Source organism: Furipterus horrens, unplaced genomic scaffold (genome assembly GCF_987537825.1).
Source record: "Furipterus horrens unplaced genomic scaffold, mFurHor1.1.pri manual_scaffold_4, whole genome shotgun sequence".
NCBI lineage: Eukaryota > Metazoa > Chordata > Mammalia > Chiroptera > Furipteridae > Furipterus > Furipterus horrens.
The window spans coordinates 12,751,429-12,767,789 of record NW_028327174.1 but is presented as its reverse complement, the minus strand read 5'-3'; the positions used below and the strand labels follow the sequence as shown (position 1 = coordinate 12,767,789).

The 16,361-nt window shown below is 41.4% G+C and overlaps 1 long non-coding RNA gene across 1 annotated transcript; it reads right to left on the bottom strand.

Moving 5' to 3' along the window:
- Nucleotides 1–333: 333 nt before the first annotated feature.
- Nucleotides 334–15,318, bottom strand: LOC150011132 (uncharacterized). The gene is made up of 3 exons (XR_016510640.1): nucleotides 15,125–15,318; nucleotides 14,818–14,989; nucleotides 334–667 (listed from the first exon to the last, which is right to left on the bottom strand). It is a non-coding gene; the product is annotated as an uncharacterized LOC150011132 (long non-coding RNA).
- Between the last annotated feature and the right edge of the window lie 1,043 nt (nucleotides 15,319–16,361).

The following is a 16,361-nucleotide window of genomic DNA, read 5'->3' as shown; positions in this document are numbered from 1 at the left end:
CCCCAGACTTCACACACTTGATTTAATACTGAATAGCACAATTCACAAAGGATATACTCTTTCTTCCAGAAACAGGGTGAAGATGTGGAGGTTGTTGAGGTAACATCCCAAAGGTAGTATGGTACTTTAGAGGCAAAGAAATAGCCTCAGGGTTAAACCTAGTTCTGCCTCTTATTAACTGTGTGACCTTGGACAAGTTACTCATCTGCTCTGGGCCTGAATGTCTTTACCTTATTATCACTGATAATAATGCCTGGTACATTGCATGCATATCAGAGTGCAGAACTTAATGATTTTTATTTTAGCAAGAGAGGCTGCTATTGAGTTGCCAACTGTATCTCTAATGGGGAAGATAGCACGTCATTTTCCAGGAAATTGTTTCGTTCTTGGAAGAATTCTTCAAAGGCCTCTTCTGGTTATGTGGACGAAAGATGAGAAGAGCCCTGTAGCTCAGGAGGAAAAGCTCAGTAGGACAGTTTCTTGGCTTAGAAAAGTCCACTGCTCTCCAGCCTCTTCCAATTTTGCCTAAGGGCAGAGGAGACCACTGGGAGGGGAGAATTGGAGAGGCTGACCCCTTCACTCTGTAGGTGCCACTGCTAGAACCTCTCTGATGGATGGAGGTGGACTTGACTGGGGTCAGCTGGCAGGAGAGGACCATCCCAGGGGCCTGGGAAGGGGAAATAATGCACGTGTTTGTTATTATCAGAGAATAAACATCAATAACCGCCAACATTTGAAGTGCTTTACAGTTTCCAAGGCATTGTCACATACATCAATATTGTCTTCACAGCAGCCTCGTTTAGCCTGATTTCTCTGCACGAGGAAGCCACATCTGCACCCCCTCACCCCACCCAAGTACAGCGAGGAAAGATTTTCCTGGGGTTCTGGCCAAGAAATGCCCTAGTGGATGTCCAGTCTCTGTGGCTTCGGAGGCTTGCATACCAGCCTCTCCACCCCATATCTTGCCCTTAAATCCTTTAAAAAATACTTTTCTCGCCCTTCTCATTGCCAACCACTCATTCTCTCATCTTGGTTATAACTTTTCCGGAGACCCATCTGTTCTAATTAAGGTTTTCTTTTTTTCCCCAGATTGGAATGCCCAGTTCTACCTCCTGGCTGCTACTTTCCTCTCTCCTCTGAGCTTGATGATTGCACATTCACCTCCTTCTGGGTACCTCTCTGACAACACACCCTGGCCCTCAAAACCTTCCCTTGGTATATTGCCCCATAAGCAGCTCCCTACACCCTCAGGAATGTGGGCAATGAAATTCACCCGACAGATGATGAACATGGCCAGACCCATACAACCAACCACACTGTGTTGCCCCCAAAGTTCAGCCCAGGGCTCAGCACCCATCTCCACCCTTTCCCTCACACCAATTCACCTTCAACTTGTGAGCATATTAGCACCATCCCAGCCATGCAATGCACTTATTGAAACAGGGGGTGTTTCATTCAGGAGAATAGGGTTTCATCACATTATTTTCTTATCTTGTGACATTACACCCCACCCCACCCTATAATCACGGCCAGAGTGGTACTTTTTAGGGTGATTGGGGAACAGCCCTAATAAGGCCATTCATCCTAACCCAAAGAAGAGATGTTAGACCAAGGAGACGTGACTGCGAAAAGGCCAGTGAGTAGCCTGAGCAAAAGAAATGGCCTCAGGGGGCCAGAATCTGCCAAACAGCTGACCAGTGAAAACTAAATTGGCAACAAGGCCCAGTTTGCATTTCAAAGGGGAAATTAAAACCAGGCTTTTGGGGAGGGCAGGACCTAATCAGAAGGGAGGTGATGGCTGTAACCAAGGCAACGTGCAAACACCAACTTTCCCTTTCTCCTCTTTTCCTCCCCAGTGGCCAACTTCCAAGCAGGCCTCCTACACTCATATATCTCAGGGAGAGGTGTCAAGAGAGGATGAAGACATCTTATCATTCCCTGAGAAAATCCAAAAGGTTTAGGATGCTCCCACCAAAGAAAAATGTTAAACAGAAAGAAAAATCACCATAGTTGCTTATGGCAGCAGAGAGACTTATATAATAAACATAGGAAGCCATTTGCATCCTCCCAGACTGAGGTCATGAAGACCCTTCTAGAAGAATTAGAAATTTAAAAGAAAGTTATATAAAAGTAGTCTAGAATAGCTTACATTTATGCGAGTGCTACAGCGCACAGAGTAGTTTTACGTACATTACTGTCTCGTGAGGTAGGTCTCACTGTCTCCATCCATAAGGGAGAGAATAAGGCCCAGGCTGTTTAAGGGACTTGTCTAAGGTCTGGCACCTGTCCTAGAGCCTCCAACAGAGTCAGTTCCCAGGAAATACTTCTTAAATGAATGAATGCAACTCATATTAGAACCAATCTTGGCTTTCAAATTTTCAAACCCATGTTCAGTTTCTTGCTGTCCTGCTCTGTCCTACTTTCACTGAATTCCTGTATCCTTTCACTAATCAATTCAATGAATCCTCACTGAAACCCCACTATGTGCCAGGCCCTCTGTGGAGAACTGAAGCCCAGCAGGAAGAAGGCCTGGGCCCTCATGAAGCTCACTCTCAAATGGTGGGAGTAAGGGTAGTGGGGAGACAAGAAGAAGAAAGAGCTAAACCAGCTAAGTTCAGATTGTGATAAATGCCCTGATGTGTCAGGAAGTAACTGAGCAAAGGTATATGTGGGGGTTATTTATGGGGTCTCTGGAGCGTTGCTGTTGACACGATGGCCAGGCATAGCCACCCAAATATATACAGTAGTGTCCTATTAACCAACATTTCTAACAGCTATAAGCTTCAATTTAAGCACACTTTTAGAGAGCTTAGGTTACTTTAAAAATACTAACTGGATGAAATTTTTAAATAACTTTGTGTAGATTTCACTGCTTTATTAAGCACTCGGGTGGGGTCTAGAAAGCTATCAGCTCTTTACTCAGTGGTTTACTAAATGAAGACTCAGGCCCTGACCAGTGTGGCTCAGTGGGTTGGGCTTCATCCTGCAAAGCGAAAGGTCACAGGTATGATTCCCACCTGGGCTGCAGGTTTGGGTTCAGCTGAACAATGTTTCTGTCTCACATCAGTGTTTCTCTCCCTCTCTTTCTCCCGACCTTCCTTCCTCTGTCTAAAAATAAAGAAATAAAATCTTCTTTAAAAAAATAAAAATAAATGATGACTTGGTTATTTCCTCTTGTCTGTCCACTGTCATCTCTCAGAGGAGCAGCATCATAGGGCCACCCTCATATTTTTAACCAACTCTAAACTCTGACCTGGAAGGAACTAATTGTGGATCCATTAAAATCCATTGTGTCTGGTAAACTCTTTTCAGTTACTCTTGAGACGGGAAAGGAGGACAAGCAAGAGAAGGAGCAGCAATAAATCCTTTATTTGTTGAGCAAATCACTTAAACACACACAACTGGTTAATAACAGCACCAAGACTAGAACATAGCATCCCATCCAAGTTCAGGGCTTTTTCTAATCTGGACCACAGGAATCTGCTCAGCCTCAGGGCCCTCGTCCATAAAAAGAAGAATTTCCCTAAATGACCTGAGGTTCTTTCTGGCTTTAACATTCTCTGATGGAGGACTTTCATTTCCAGTCACAATGGAATAACAGGAAACAACCCAAAACACCAGACAAGGCATGTGAAACAATGCATTTCAAGGCAGTGGGCATCAAGCAATGCTGGATGGATGGAAAACAAACAAGATGAACCAATGATTTCCCTAGTGGCCAGGCCATGGGGCAGGAAGAGGGGACAGAGGTGGCATCCAGCAAATTCCTTAGTTGAAGACATGCAAATGAGAATCCAGGGAGACTGAGGGACCTAGAGCTGACAGGACAGCCCTAGAGAGAAGAGAGTTTCAGAAAAAGAACTCTGGAAATCTGCAGAAGGCTCCTCTTAAGAATTCAGCAGACACCTAATTGGTGTGGGCATCTGAGAAAACTATCTGAGGCCAGGAAAAGAACCACTTGAAAAGATTATAGGGAGCAGCATACAGCATTCACACAAGGCAAGGAAGAGTGTCTATTCCCAATAGGCAAGCTGAAAAACTTCATCAATCACAGGGCATTGGGTGGAGTATTTAGGTCCTGCCTCAAGACAGGGGACTAGTTAGCCCTTGACAAAATGTTGCTCTGGTTTCACCTAATAGGCTTAAAAGGAAGATCCAGGGGGGCGGGGTGGGGGGACTACTTAACTGTGTCCCACTCAAGAATATTTATAGGAATACAAAAATATTCAGCAACCAGCAGGTAAAATTGACAATATCTGGCATTCACTCAAAGATTAGCAGGCATGCGGAGGCAGGAAAATTGGACACATAATGAGAATAATCAATCAATTGGTGCAAACCTAGAACTGACACTGATATTAGAATTAGAAAATAACAACATTAAAGGTTATTATAACTATATTCCATTATATATCACATGTTATAACTGTTTTTCCACAGTTACATAGAGTCAAGGAAGGTATAAAAAAGACCAAAGGGTATGAACTTTCAGTTATCAGGTGAATAAGTTCTGGAAATCTAATGTCCAGTGTGGGACTGTAGTTAAAAATGTTTTATATACTTGAAATTTTCTAAGAGAGTGGATCTCAAGTGTCCTCACCAAAAGCAAAACAAAACAAAATAAAACAAAACAGAAAGGTAACTATGAGAGCTGATGGGTATGTCACTTTGTTTGATTGTGGTAATCATTTCACATGTATACATTATTTGTACACCTTACATATATACAGTTTTGTGAAAAATAAATAAATATATACTTTTAAAAAACAGCTAGCCTTATCAGGGTGATCACTTTGTAAACTATATAAATGTCTAATTATTATATGGTACCCTCAAAACAAGTATATTGTATGTCAACTGTGATTAAAAAATTAATTTAAAAAATTATAATTAAAATTAAAAATTAAAAAAAAGCTTTAGAATAGCCCAAATTGAACTACTAGAGATTAAAAAAAAAAATGATACATTAGATGGGATTAACAGCAGGTCAGGTAATTCAGAAGAACATATTAGTAAATTTGAAGATATAATAATAGAAACTATTCAAAATGAAACACACAGAGAAAACAATTTTAAGAAAAGTGCATCAGTGATCTGTGGGACAATTTCAACTGTCCTAATAATATACCTATAATTGAAGTCCTGAAAAGTGAGGGAATTAGGACAGAAAAGAAATTTTTAGAAATAATAGTCAAAATGTTCTGAATTTGATAAAAACTATAAATCCACATATCCAAGAAGTTAAATGAATCCATAAGTGAGTGGGCATGACTGTTTTGATAAAACTTTATTTTTAAAAATGTGATGGACCAAAGTTGGTTCATGGATTGTGATTTGCAGACCCTCATCCTAAAAATATAAGTAAGTATATGAATATTTCCATCAGCCAAATATGGAGAAGATAATCTTATCCAAAACTCCAGCATAAATTTCTCTAAACAAAATAAAACGCCCAAATAATTTAATTTTCAAAGTAGATCATATGTAATAGATACATGCTTCAGAATTGCAGTTTCAGCTGAATATTTGCCTTCATAATTTTTTTTGACATGTAAAAATATTTAAGATGACTCCAACTGTCAGGCAAAGCCATGCACGCAACTAGAAGTTAGCTTCTGGAGGCCTCCTTGACCTTTGACCCTTTTTTGGATTGCAGTTCGGCATCCGTGACTGGTCTTTGTTCTTAGACATTATGCTTTAAACGCAGCTCAGTAAAGCCACAATTACAGATTCCAAATGAGCATTATCATCACTGCTTTTGAAAAGGGTTGTTTTAGAGTTCATGGAATGGCTCTGGAAATAAATAAAGAATGCACCAAACAGCAATCTGGCAGCTGAGTTGCCTTGGCTTTGGGAAGAAGAGCCATTTGTGAAGTCGGCCTGGATGCCACAACTTGGTCTGTTACCTGCCCGGAAAGAGTCTGAAATGTTCTTGCCTCAGGAAACAATAGCACTACGTCCTGCCTCCCAAGTCTGGATGCCATCTCTGCCAGGGACCAACTGCTTCTCTGAACCTAAGCTTCCTTCAAGCAAGAAATTTATCATGATATTAAACTTTTACTTCACTTTGAATGCCATACACTCAATAAGAGAAGAAACTTTTGCTACAGTGTGGGAAAGTAATACAATTTTCTTAAGTATTTACCCCCAAAGTGTATTCTGAATGTTAAGACTCCCATCCCACTTTCCAATTTATAACTAAAACTTTCCCAAATACAAGAAAAGCTTTATTCTGGGCAGGAAATACAACATTAAACAGATATTCATTTTATAGTATTAAAAAATAAAAACTTCTGCGCATCCATTGAGTGTTAATATTAATTAATTAATATTGAATATTAAATATTTTATCCAAACATCACATAAGAAGACTTTAGAGCAGGATTTTCCATTGTAAGCTGTTTTGCAAGATTTTTGTAATCCCACAGAAGGATATATTTGGCTACATTTCAACAAAAGCCAACTATCATAGCTTAAAGAGATAGGGTTTTGTTTTTATTTTATATGATAATAATTCCAATGTGGCAGGCAATTCGGGACAAGTCTCAGATTAGTGATGTTTCCATAGATCCAGGATCCTGCTTTCTTCCCTCTCACCCAGACTTAGACAGTTTGGCTGCTATAGTTTTAGACATCACATTCATATTCCAAGGAGGAAGGAAAAGAATCTAAGCAAAATTTCCTGAAATGGCTTCTCCTTTTATCAGTGAAGGAGAAACTATGCTGGAGGCCTCACAACATCCCAACGCCCCCAAAGAGACTTCTTTTTACGTTCCACTGAACACTTATGAGCCACTTGACTATCCCGAGCGGTACAGAAACCAGGATAGTCTGGGTGTTGGCTTTCCAACTGCTATAAGAGAAGGGGACTGGGAAGAAGGAGGTGAATGGATGTCAGATTAGCCAACTTAGTTTGTCTACAGCAACACAGTATACATATTTTATTTCTTTGTGTGTGTGTGTGTGTGTGTGTGTGTTCTTCTATTTGTTAATAATTTTTATTAGTAGTATAGTATTTTAATTTTTATTTAACAATAATTTTAAACTTTATTATTGTGATAACTTAATTACTATTGAAGTCGTTCCTTTAACCCAATACAAATGTCAGTATTTAAATAAATGTCGTTAATTAAGAATTATCCTTTCAATATGCCCTCTACAGTAGGAGATGGCAAACCATGGCATGGACCAAATCAGCCCACCAACTGTTGCTGTAAGTAGTTTTATTGGAACACAGCCACACACATTCGTTTGCTACTATCTATGGCTGCTTTTGCACTACCACAGCAGAGCTGAATAGTTACAACAGAGATCGGGGACTTGCACACCTAACATATTTATTGTCTGGCCATCCATAGAAAAAGTTTGCCAACCCCTGACTGCTAGGATATGCCCTGGGGAGAAGGTAGCTCATTGTGCAGAATCTCAGGCTCCTCCTGAGGGTCTTCAGGACTGACTGGAGTATTTTTAATGAAGACAACATTCCCATTAGGGTCTTGGTGATGCCAGCCAGCTTCTCCAGCTGCAGAGACTGCTCTGGCCCTGGTGTGTTTTGTACTGGGCCACTGGGTTGCCCTTGTTTTAAAGGAACTCTTTCTAGTTTTCCATTAAAAAGAAGATATTGTATATAAATCACCTACTTGGCGAGGAGAGTCCTTTAGCAAAATACTGATTCTTTTGCATTTGATTCTTTAAAACAACAAGCAATGAACTCATTGGCCCAGGGATCACCATCATAGCTGCACCCGCAATAAACCATCTTGCTTTTATAGACTTTGCAAACAAACACTTTTTAAGAAAAATAAATCAGGGCAAATAGGACATGTCCAATAAAGCTTCAGAGAGCTCTAGAAACTGATTCCATCTCCCTCCGTGTCCTTTAAAGAGCAGGACGCCTCCGCCCCTCTTGCTGGGTCATAATTCATCCTGACAGCCTCTGGGGCTCAGTTAATGGTCACTCTTTTCTAATGGAACAGTTAATCTCCCCGATATTAACTGTGACTGATCTCGAATTCTGGCTTGGGATAAAAACCCAACACACTTGGATGTGAATCTCCAAGATGCTGAGCTATCTTTGCCAACCGTACAAGGTAAAAGCTCAGAGAGACCCAGACGCCCCTTGTCCTTCTCCTGCCTTCTGCCTGCCTGAGTGTCTGAGCAGCTGACCACAGGGCAGGCTTTGCAGTGGGTCAGCAGTTGTGGCGGGCTTGGCCTGTGGCGCTGCTAATTATATAAGCTATACTTGCCTGGAGCGTATGGGTGGTTTCTTACGAATGTGGCTACCATGATTACAAATTTAATTCCCAAAAGTTACCCAAAATGTGGGTTCCTCCCTTTTTATTTACCCTTGCCCCTGTCTTTCCCCCCAAAGCATGCAAATATACGCAGAATGAAAACAGAAAAGATTATTGAATGAAAAAGGAAAGAAAATTCTTTTTATCTATAAATATATATTTTTGCTGTTGTTGTTGTTCACCTACTTTGTGCTTTACAGACAGCGACGCACATTACCGTCATGGTGTCTGCCCAAAGGCCTTGGGAGGTCATGATTCGTTTTGCTGTTGAAGAAACTGAGAGGTCAAGTGACTTGTCCAAGGTTCCAGAGACAGTGACTGAGCAAAGCCTGAGTGCTGGCCTATCCTGCTGCAAAAGCTACCACGGAGTCATTAGGTGACAGGCACAAGGACCACGAGCCAATCTGAGACCCATCTATCTCTCAGGCCTGGGGCCTTTCAGCCAGTCTGACATGCCCATGCCCAGGACCCAGAAAGGCAGTTATGCTGAATTCATTAAAAAGAGCCAAGAGGCCAAGAGTGCATGGCTATGTGGGCCTGAAGCTGGGGCAGGTCTGGAATACCTTAAGAGAATCACAGACCCAGGTCTCACTATCTCCAAAGTCATGCTTGGTACCTCAATTCTTTCTTTCCAATCCATCCTGATGTGCCTAATTCTTCTGTTCTCAACAGCTTCACCATCACTTACAAAGCTCTTAATTATATAAATCGAGGAGCAGCTCAATCTGGCCCTCGACACCTGGAGCAGACCCTCAGGGCTGTGCTCAGGTCCTCTCTGATCTGTTTCCTGCTGGTTTTGCTTCTTTATCCCCAGCTTCTGTATACTCTACTTCTAACTGCTTTTATCTACAACTTTCTCTAGAAGAGACTCTTGAGGCACTACCTCAATTGGCCCATTTGCACAAAAAGCTAGAAGTTGCCAGGAGTTTAAATCCCTTCAAGCAACCTATAGCTAATGGCTGGCTTGTTGGGAGCAGGGAAGCCCACCTCCCTTGCCTCCAGGCAGGACAAACTCTTAAGATGCAATTTATACCCCAGGATTCCCCACAGGATTAGGCTGAGAACAGAACTCTGCCTGAAATTGTACCCTTGACCCACTTCTTTCTCTTCTTTGACCTACTTTCCCCTTTTCCCCTTTCTTCTGAAGCACACTCTTAAATTTCTTTGTGTGCAAATCATCATGCTTCTGGGTCTGCTTCCGGGGAGCCAGTCCTAAGACAACACCAGATTAAGTTCACATTGTTAACCACTAGGTTGTCTACCCCTTAAGGATCCTGACTCTAGAATATCTTCCAAAGACTCTAATTTGGATTCACCCCATGGAACTTCCCCAGCTGGAACTCCCTTAAGCCTTTCTATCTGACCACGTAGAACCTCATGTGTGGCCCTGTCTGTCCCATTCAATGTTCCCAAATGGAAGACATGATATCTTTAAACTTCATTCATGCATGCACACAGTCTAGAAAGTGTTTATTGAATGCACTCTCTATACCAGGCTCTGTTTGCAACACTAGGGGTAGTGAGGATTAGATTGGGGCAGACGGACATTAAAGGTTCTTACTCTCTCTCCTGGTTTTAATTTTCTTTTTTTTATTATTAATAATTATTTATTTGTTTGTTTATTTACTATTTATTTATTTTTAGAGAGAGGGGAAAGGAGAAAGAAAGGGAGAGAAACATCACTGTGTGGTTTTCCCAAACTCCACCAAACATTAAAAACAGTTTTAACATAAAAACAATAGGTTTTAGAGGGGAAGGAAAAAAAAAGAACCCAAATTTTAAAATACTCCAAGCAAAACACTATGTCTGTGAGACTGGATTGCTTCATGTGAGGTGACTCTTCAGTAGCGGTTCTCAACCTGGATGCAGTCAGGAGCTATTTGGCAATATCTGGAGACCTTTGTTCATTATCACAAATAGGGGATGGGGTTCTACTCTAGTAGACAGAGGCTAGAGATACAGCTAAGTATCCAACCATGCACAGGACAGCTCCCGCGGTGGGGGGGGGGGGGGGGGAACCTACTTGGCCCAAAATATCAATAGGGCAGAAGCTTTATAATGATGGTTCCAAACCCAGATGCTGGTATAGAAACAAATGAACAACACTCTGCCACTAAGTTTGAGTGTCCCCTCCCCCTCCCTCCCTCCTCTGTAGCACAGAATGGAATACCAACACATTCTCAGACCCGGGGTTTTGCTGGGAAACATGAAGCCTGACTTAACTTGCCCCGCCCCCGCCCCGCCACACCTCACCCCAAGAGATCACCCTAAATCCACAAGGCAACTTTTCTCACTTCAAAGGAGATAGTCTGTTCTCTTTGCAGTGACAGAGATTAAATAGGTGCTTATCATCCCAGCATCTGTTAGGAGGCTAAGGCCTTTTTTTCTTGCTTTAAGAAGATGGAAGCCACAGAAAGATCATATAGCAAGCATAATGGTAACCAGACCTCATGCGGTGTTTTACTGTAAAAACCAAGCTGCAGGCATTAGTCTGCGTGGAAAGCCCTGGCAAGGTGGAACCCAGGTAAACTGGACTAAGAGCCTCCGGGACCGATCGCACTTTACCCTTGCCCCAGCTATGGCCTTTTCAGCAAGTTCCACTTCCTTTGCAACATTAATTAGAACTTGTCCAAAGGGAGGACAATGTCAATGTTCAATCAGCCATTCTTGATTAATCTCTCAGCCGAGTCGCTCATTCCTAGACAGTTCAATATGGTAGCCACTGGCCACAAAGTGGCTATGTAAATCTAAATTAATTAAAATGTTTAAAAAATTAGAATTCAGTTTCTTAATCACACTAGCCACATCTCAAGTGCTCACAGCCCCTGTGGCTGGTGACAACTCTATCGACAATATACATCCAGAGTTTTCTCATTGCCACAGAAAGTTGGGCAGACTGCAAAAATGGTGCTGGGCAAAACACTTAATTTCCTCAAGCCCTCGTTTTTTTAAGTGGTAAAATGAGGACCCTATTCATTGACTTGTCCTTTTTCCAGAACTATTAGGAAAGTGAACTAATGGAGTATGTGTGCTTCGGAAAATACGAGTATAAAACCGTATGCAAGTGTAAGGATTGGGGTAAGAGCCCCAGTCATTTTCTTTACCAAAGACGATCAGCCTTCTTTATCAACAAGAAACCAGAATGCTTCTCTATACAGACCTTTTATTTCTGGATTGATCACTATTGCTCTGGGTGAATAACTTCCAGGTGAGAAAGTTTTGTGAGAACGTTTCTTTTCCTTTGTAACTAACGCCTCTGCCGTGTACATAGTAAATAGACTGATCAATTCAAGAGTTTCGCAGGTCAGGAATTTTCCCTTTGCCTACATATGAAGTGTTCAATACGCTTTCACATTTTTATTCTTCTAGAAAAATCAGCCCAGCTCCTCCATCCCTAATGGGGTATTCAAGCAGTCTCAGCCTTGGAGCTTCAGGGAGTCTTAGAATTTTTCTTATTTAGAATCAACAAAACCTTCCAAATCAAATAGAAAGAATAAGTCCCATTAATCCCCAACTAGTATTTGGTGTTGTCTCTGCTGTCAGCTTGGACACACTCATCCAAAAAAACTGATCTCTGTTTTTACTTAGGCTTGTCCTGATCTGTTGTAAGTCATAACGCGATGAAAAGCATTATAAAGCATAAGAGGATCTGTGTCAAGTAATTGGCTAAATTATGTCTGAGAGGGCCCAAGGCAGGCCAACAGGGCAGCTCAAGCAATCTTGAAGGTGCCATTGGAGCCTGGAAGGTTGAGCTGTTCCCAGGACTCACTGAGGCCCTTGTGTTTTTCTAATGATAATAATAAGCTTGGTGTTTGCATGAAGCTCTTCGTGCCCTTCGGGATGAAGATGCTTTATCAACATGAGCTGTTTAGCCATACCCTTCATTAGTCCTTATGCAAGGAAATACTAGACACCAGAAAATGGAGTCCCGGGACCGGGCAAGCCAGGAGGAAAACTTAGGTGTGGCTTTGTTGCTCATTCTACTTATCAAGACTACTCTAGTGAACAAAGAAGACAAAATTCCAGTGCTTGTGGAGACTATATTCCAGTGGGGAAGGGAAAAAAGGGGAGGGAGAAGAGCAATAACAAATAAACAAAAATATATACATGAAACGAGAAAAATACAATGGGATAGGAATGCTAAAGACGGAAGGACAAGTTGAGGTTTCACAAAGAATGGTCATGGGAAAGCCTCACAAAGTGACATTTCAGCAAGAACCTGAAGGAAATGAGATGCAAGTCGTGGGCATAGCAGTAGGGAGTGCTCATCAGGCAAAGAAAGCTGGCAAGTGCAAAGGCCCTGAGGCAAGGGCAGGCCTAGCCTCTGTGAAAGAGTAGCACATTAAAGTAGCTGAGGTCCAGTGAATGGTGGGGAGGGGGATAGTTGAAGGTGAAGTCAGAGAGGTGGCAGAGGGCCAGATAACACAGGACTTCCTTCAGTATTCTATTTTTTAAGACACAGAACTCTTTGGAGAGTTTTGAGCAGAGGAGTGAAACAATCTGACATAAGTTATTAAAGGATCTTACTGGACTCTGTTGAGAGTAGATAAGGTGAGGGGAAGGCAATGCTAGAATGAAAACAGTTTATCATCAACCAACCTCACAGGGTTGTCCCTGACCTCAACTTTCTGTCAGGTTGCCACCCTTGCCTCTGGGACCTGCAAACGTTCATGCCAAATCACAGCGCTGTCCTCAGCAGGCCGTCTCATAGATTGCGATAAATTGTACCATTGGATTCATTCTGTTCATCCAATTTCACTCACGGCCTCAGAAAATCAGAGCTCTTTATTGTTGGAAGGAACCTGGGCAATTACTTGGCTCCGCTGCTTATTTATTTTAAATTGTGAAGTGGAGCATACATGCGGAACAGGTTAAATGATAACAATAAAGTATCCATGTACTACCATTCAGTTACGAAGAAGAGCACTGCTGGTCCCTTAGACACCCACTCTGTCCCTTCTCAGTCACGTGCCTCTCCCTTCACCCTTCACTCCCTCCCACCAGAAGTAACAACCATCCCACTTTCTGTGTTAATTATTCCTCAGCTATATTTTGTGGCTCTCCCACTTATGCATGGAGATCTAAATAATACATTTAGTTTTAGAAAATGGGGTAGTAGCACAAATCTATGTGTGATCCTGTTAGATGGAGGCCCATAGGAGAAGACCCACTGGGCTGAGTCTCTAGGTTCAGTCTGGCTTCAGTTTCCCTGAGGTTTCATAAGAGCCCCTTCTAGGTAAGTCACTGGGCAAGGTCACAAGGGAGTCCCCAAAAACCTAGAGCTCACTCCAGGAACACTACAGCTTGTCTGGGAAGGCTGTGGTGTGGGTCAAGAAAGAGACATGTGAAAGAGGGATAGTTAAAGAGAGTGAGGTGTTCTGAATGTACATGTCTAAGTCCAGCTTTCAAGGTCAGGTCAAAGCAGGACATTTCTGTGGTTAAAGTGACCATCTTCAGCTTATCCGAAAGCAGGACCTGGAGCAGAGAGCAAGAATTTTCTCAGCATATGGTCAAGGTATGGTTCAGAGGAACTGGGTGTTGACAACCTCAGGGGGTCTGCCTCTGCTCAGAGCTGGGGGGTTGCCCATCATGGGGAGACACAGCTGCCATCCTAGGGTATCTCTTCCTTATCCTCCTGGGAATTCCCCTCCCCTCTCTCCTCTTTTGATTCTGCTATGAGCCTTATCCATGAATTCCTCATTCTCAGTTTATTCTTTCATTTTTTTGAAGGATATGCTCCATTTTGAGACCTTGAATATCTAAAAATGTCTCTATTCTACCCTCAGTTATAATTAATGATTTGGTCAGATATGCAACTGTTAGTTGGACATTATTTATCTTTAGAGTTTTTGGAGATGCAGTTATTGAAAAATTTAAAGCTATTCTGATAACTGAACCTTTGTATGTAGTCTTCTTTTTTCTTTCCAGGAACTCATAGAAGCTTTTTGTTTGTTTCCAATATTCATAAATTTCATAATTCTTTTCTTTCATCCTGTGTGCACTAAGTGACAACTTTTTCAATCAGTTAATCCACATTCTTCAGTCTTGGAAAATTTTCTTAAACTATTTCATAGACTCTTTCTGCTCCTTTTTTACCTTTCTCTGTTTTTTTTTTTTTTTTTTTTTTTGTCTAGAATTCCTTTTAGACCAGTCCTCTAATATTGTCTTAATGTTTTTCCTATTTTTATTTCCTTGTGTTTTGCTTAACTTTTTGTAATATTGCTTCAAACTTATCTTCTAGTCCCTCTATAGTATTTTTATCTCTGTCCTCATGTTTTTAATCACAAAAACTTGTTTTCTTCTTTTTATTTCAGAGCATCTTTTCCTCATTTCATTCATGAACTACCTTATCTCTCTGAAGAGCATTCATGAAAAATGTTTTGACATTTCATCTTCCACATGTCTGTTCCCTCCCTGTTGTATTTCCTCTGTTGTCATCTCTGTATTTCATGTTAAGCCTCTCCTAATGTTTGGTAGTCCTGGTTGCTTGTTATGCATAAAAGGGAGAAATAAAAAAACCTACTGGAAGCTCTCAGCAGAACGGTAGAGCTCACCAGCATTGACTTCATCAGCCTGTGTGTTAGGAAATCCTCTTTGTCAGTATCTGTTCAGTCTTTCTTCTGGGCTGGAGGTTAGAGTCCCCAGAGAGCATGTTACCCATCTCTGGCCTGAGGGGCAAAGATCTTGGCAGAGTTCTGTGGTCAAGGTAGGGAAGAGGGATAGAAAGCTCATAGTATGCATTGTACAGTTGCTTAAGTCCCTTTGATATGGTGTCTACCCTTCAGTGACCTTCAGTTTTGTACCTCCATACAATAAGTTTTCAGACTTACCATTTTTCAGCTGTATAACCATTTAAGGTAAATAATTCCAGATCAGTAACAATTGCCCAAACATCAATGGCTTAACTGAATACATTTACTTCATACTCCTACAGAGTCTGTTGTCGGTGTTTCTGCTTGTTAGACACCTCCTAGTTTCCTTCTGTCTTGTGTCTCCACCAGGTCTCACACTTACACTGCTCAATTTATGTCCTGTAGGCAGAAAGAAAGAGAGGATTATGCATGTAAAGTTGGTATGGGCCAAGCCTGAAAGCGGTGCATATCATTGTGCCCACATTGCATTGTGGACTCAGTCACATGGCCATACCTAACTGCAAAGGAGACTGGGAAATACATCGAGCTGTGTGCCCAGAAGGAAGAGGAAATGGGCCTTGGTGAACACACAGCATTCACAACCCCAAAGACCCTGGCATATTGTTTAACCTCCCTGAGTCTCAATTTTTTAACCTATACAATGGTAAAATTGGAACAATACTGCTTGCCTTACAGTGTTATTGTGAAGATTGCATTTGTGAAATGCTTGGTCTTGTACCAGGCACACAATAAATCCTCATGGAATTATTATTATTATTGTATGTTTTTCTTATCTTTCATTAGTTCATTTTATCAAAAATGGAAATCCATGAAATATTAATACTTTCATCTTTTGAGGAAGAAATTTGACAGTATATGACAGTATACAGAAGAATAAGAAAAGGAAGGAGAAGACTTGCATAGTAAACATCACATCTATTTCATTTATATGTTAAATATTTTCTGAACATCTATTATGTATCAAGCATTGCATTAGAGGCCCAGAAATAGAGATAAATAAGACCCCTGCCTTTTGAGGTTATCCCAGTCTGTCTGAGAATCAGAAAGCTAAACTTTATCACTTCTTTGCAAGCTCTGAGCCATTTTTCAAAAGAAAGTTGGAAGATGTCCCAGAGGATAAACTGATCTGAAATAATTTTTCAGTTTAGTGGTCAAAACTTGGATTAGTCAAAGTTATCAATCATCTCCATGTTGCTAAACCCAGTGGCTAATCTTTGGTCTTGATCTTATTTGAGTTGCAGCTGATCATGACCTCATCCTTGAAACAGTATCTTCACGTGGCTTCCAGGACAATCCCCACCCCTGATTTTGCTTTTAATTCATTGGCTATTCCTTCTTAGTCTCTCGTACTGGTTCTTCTTCATTCCACAGGGCTCAGTCTCTGTACCTCTTCTCTTCTCAATATACCCCTTTC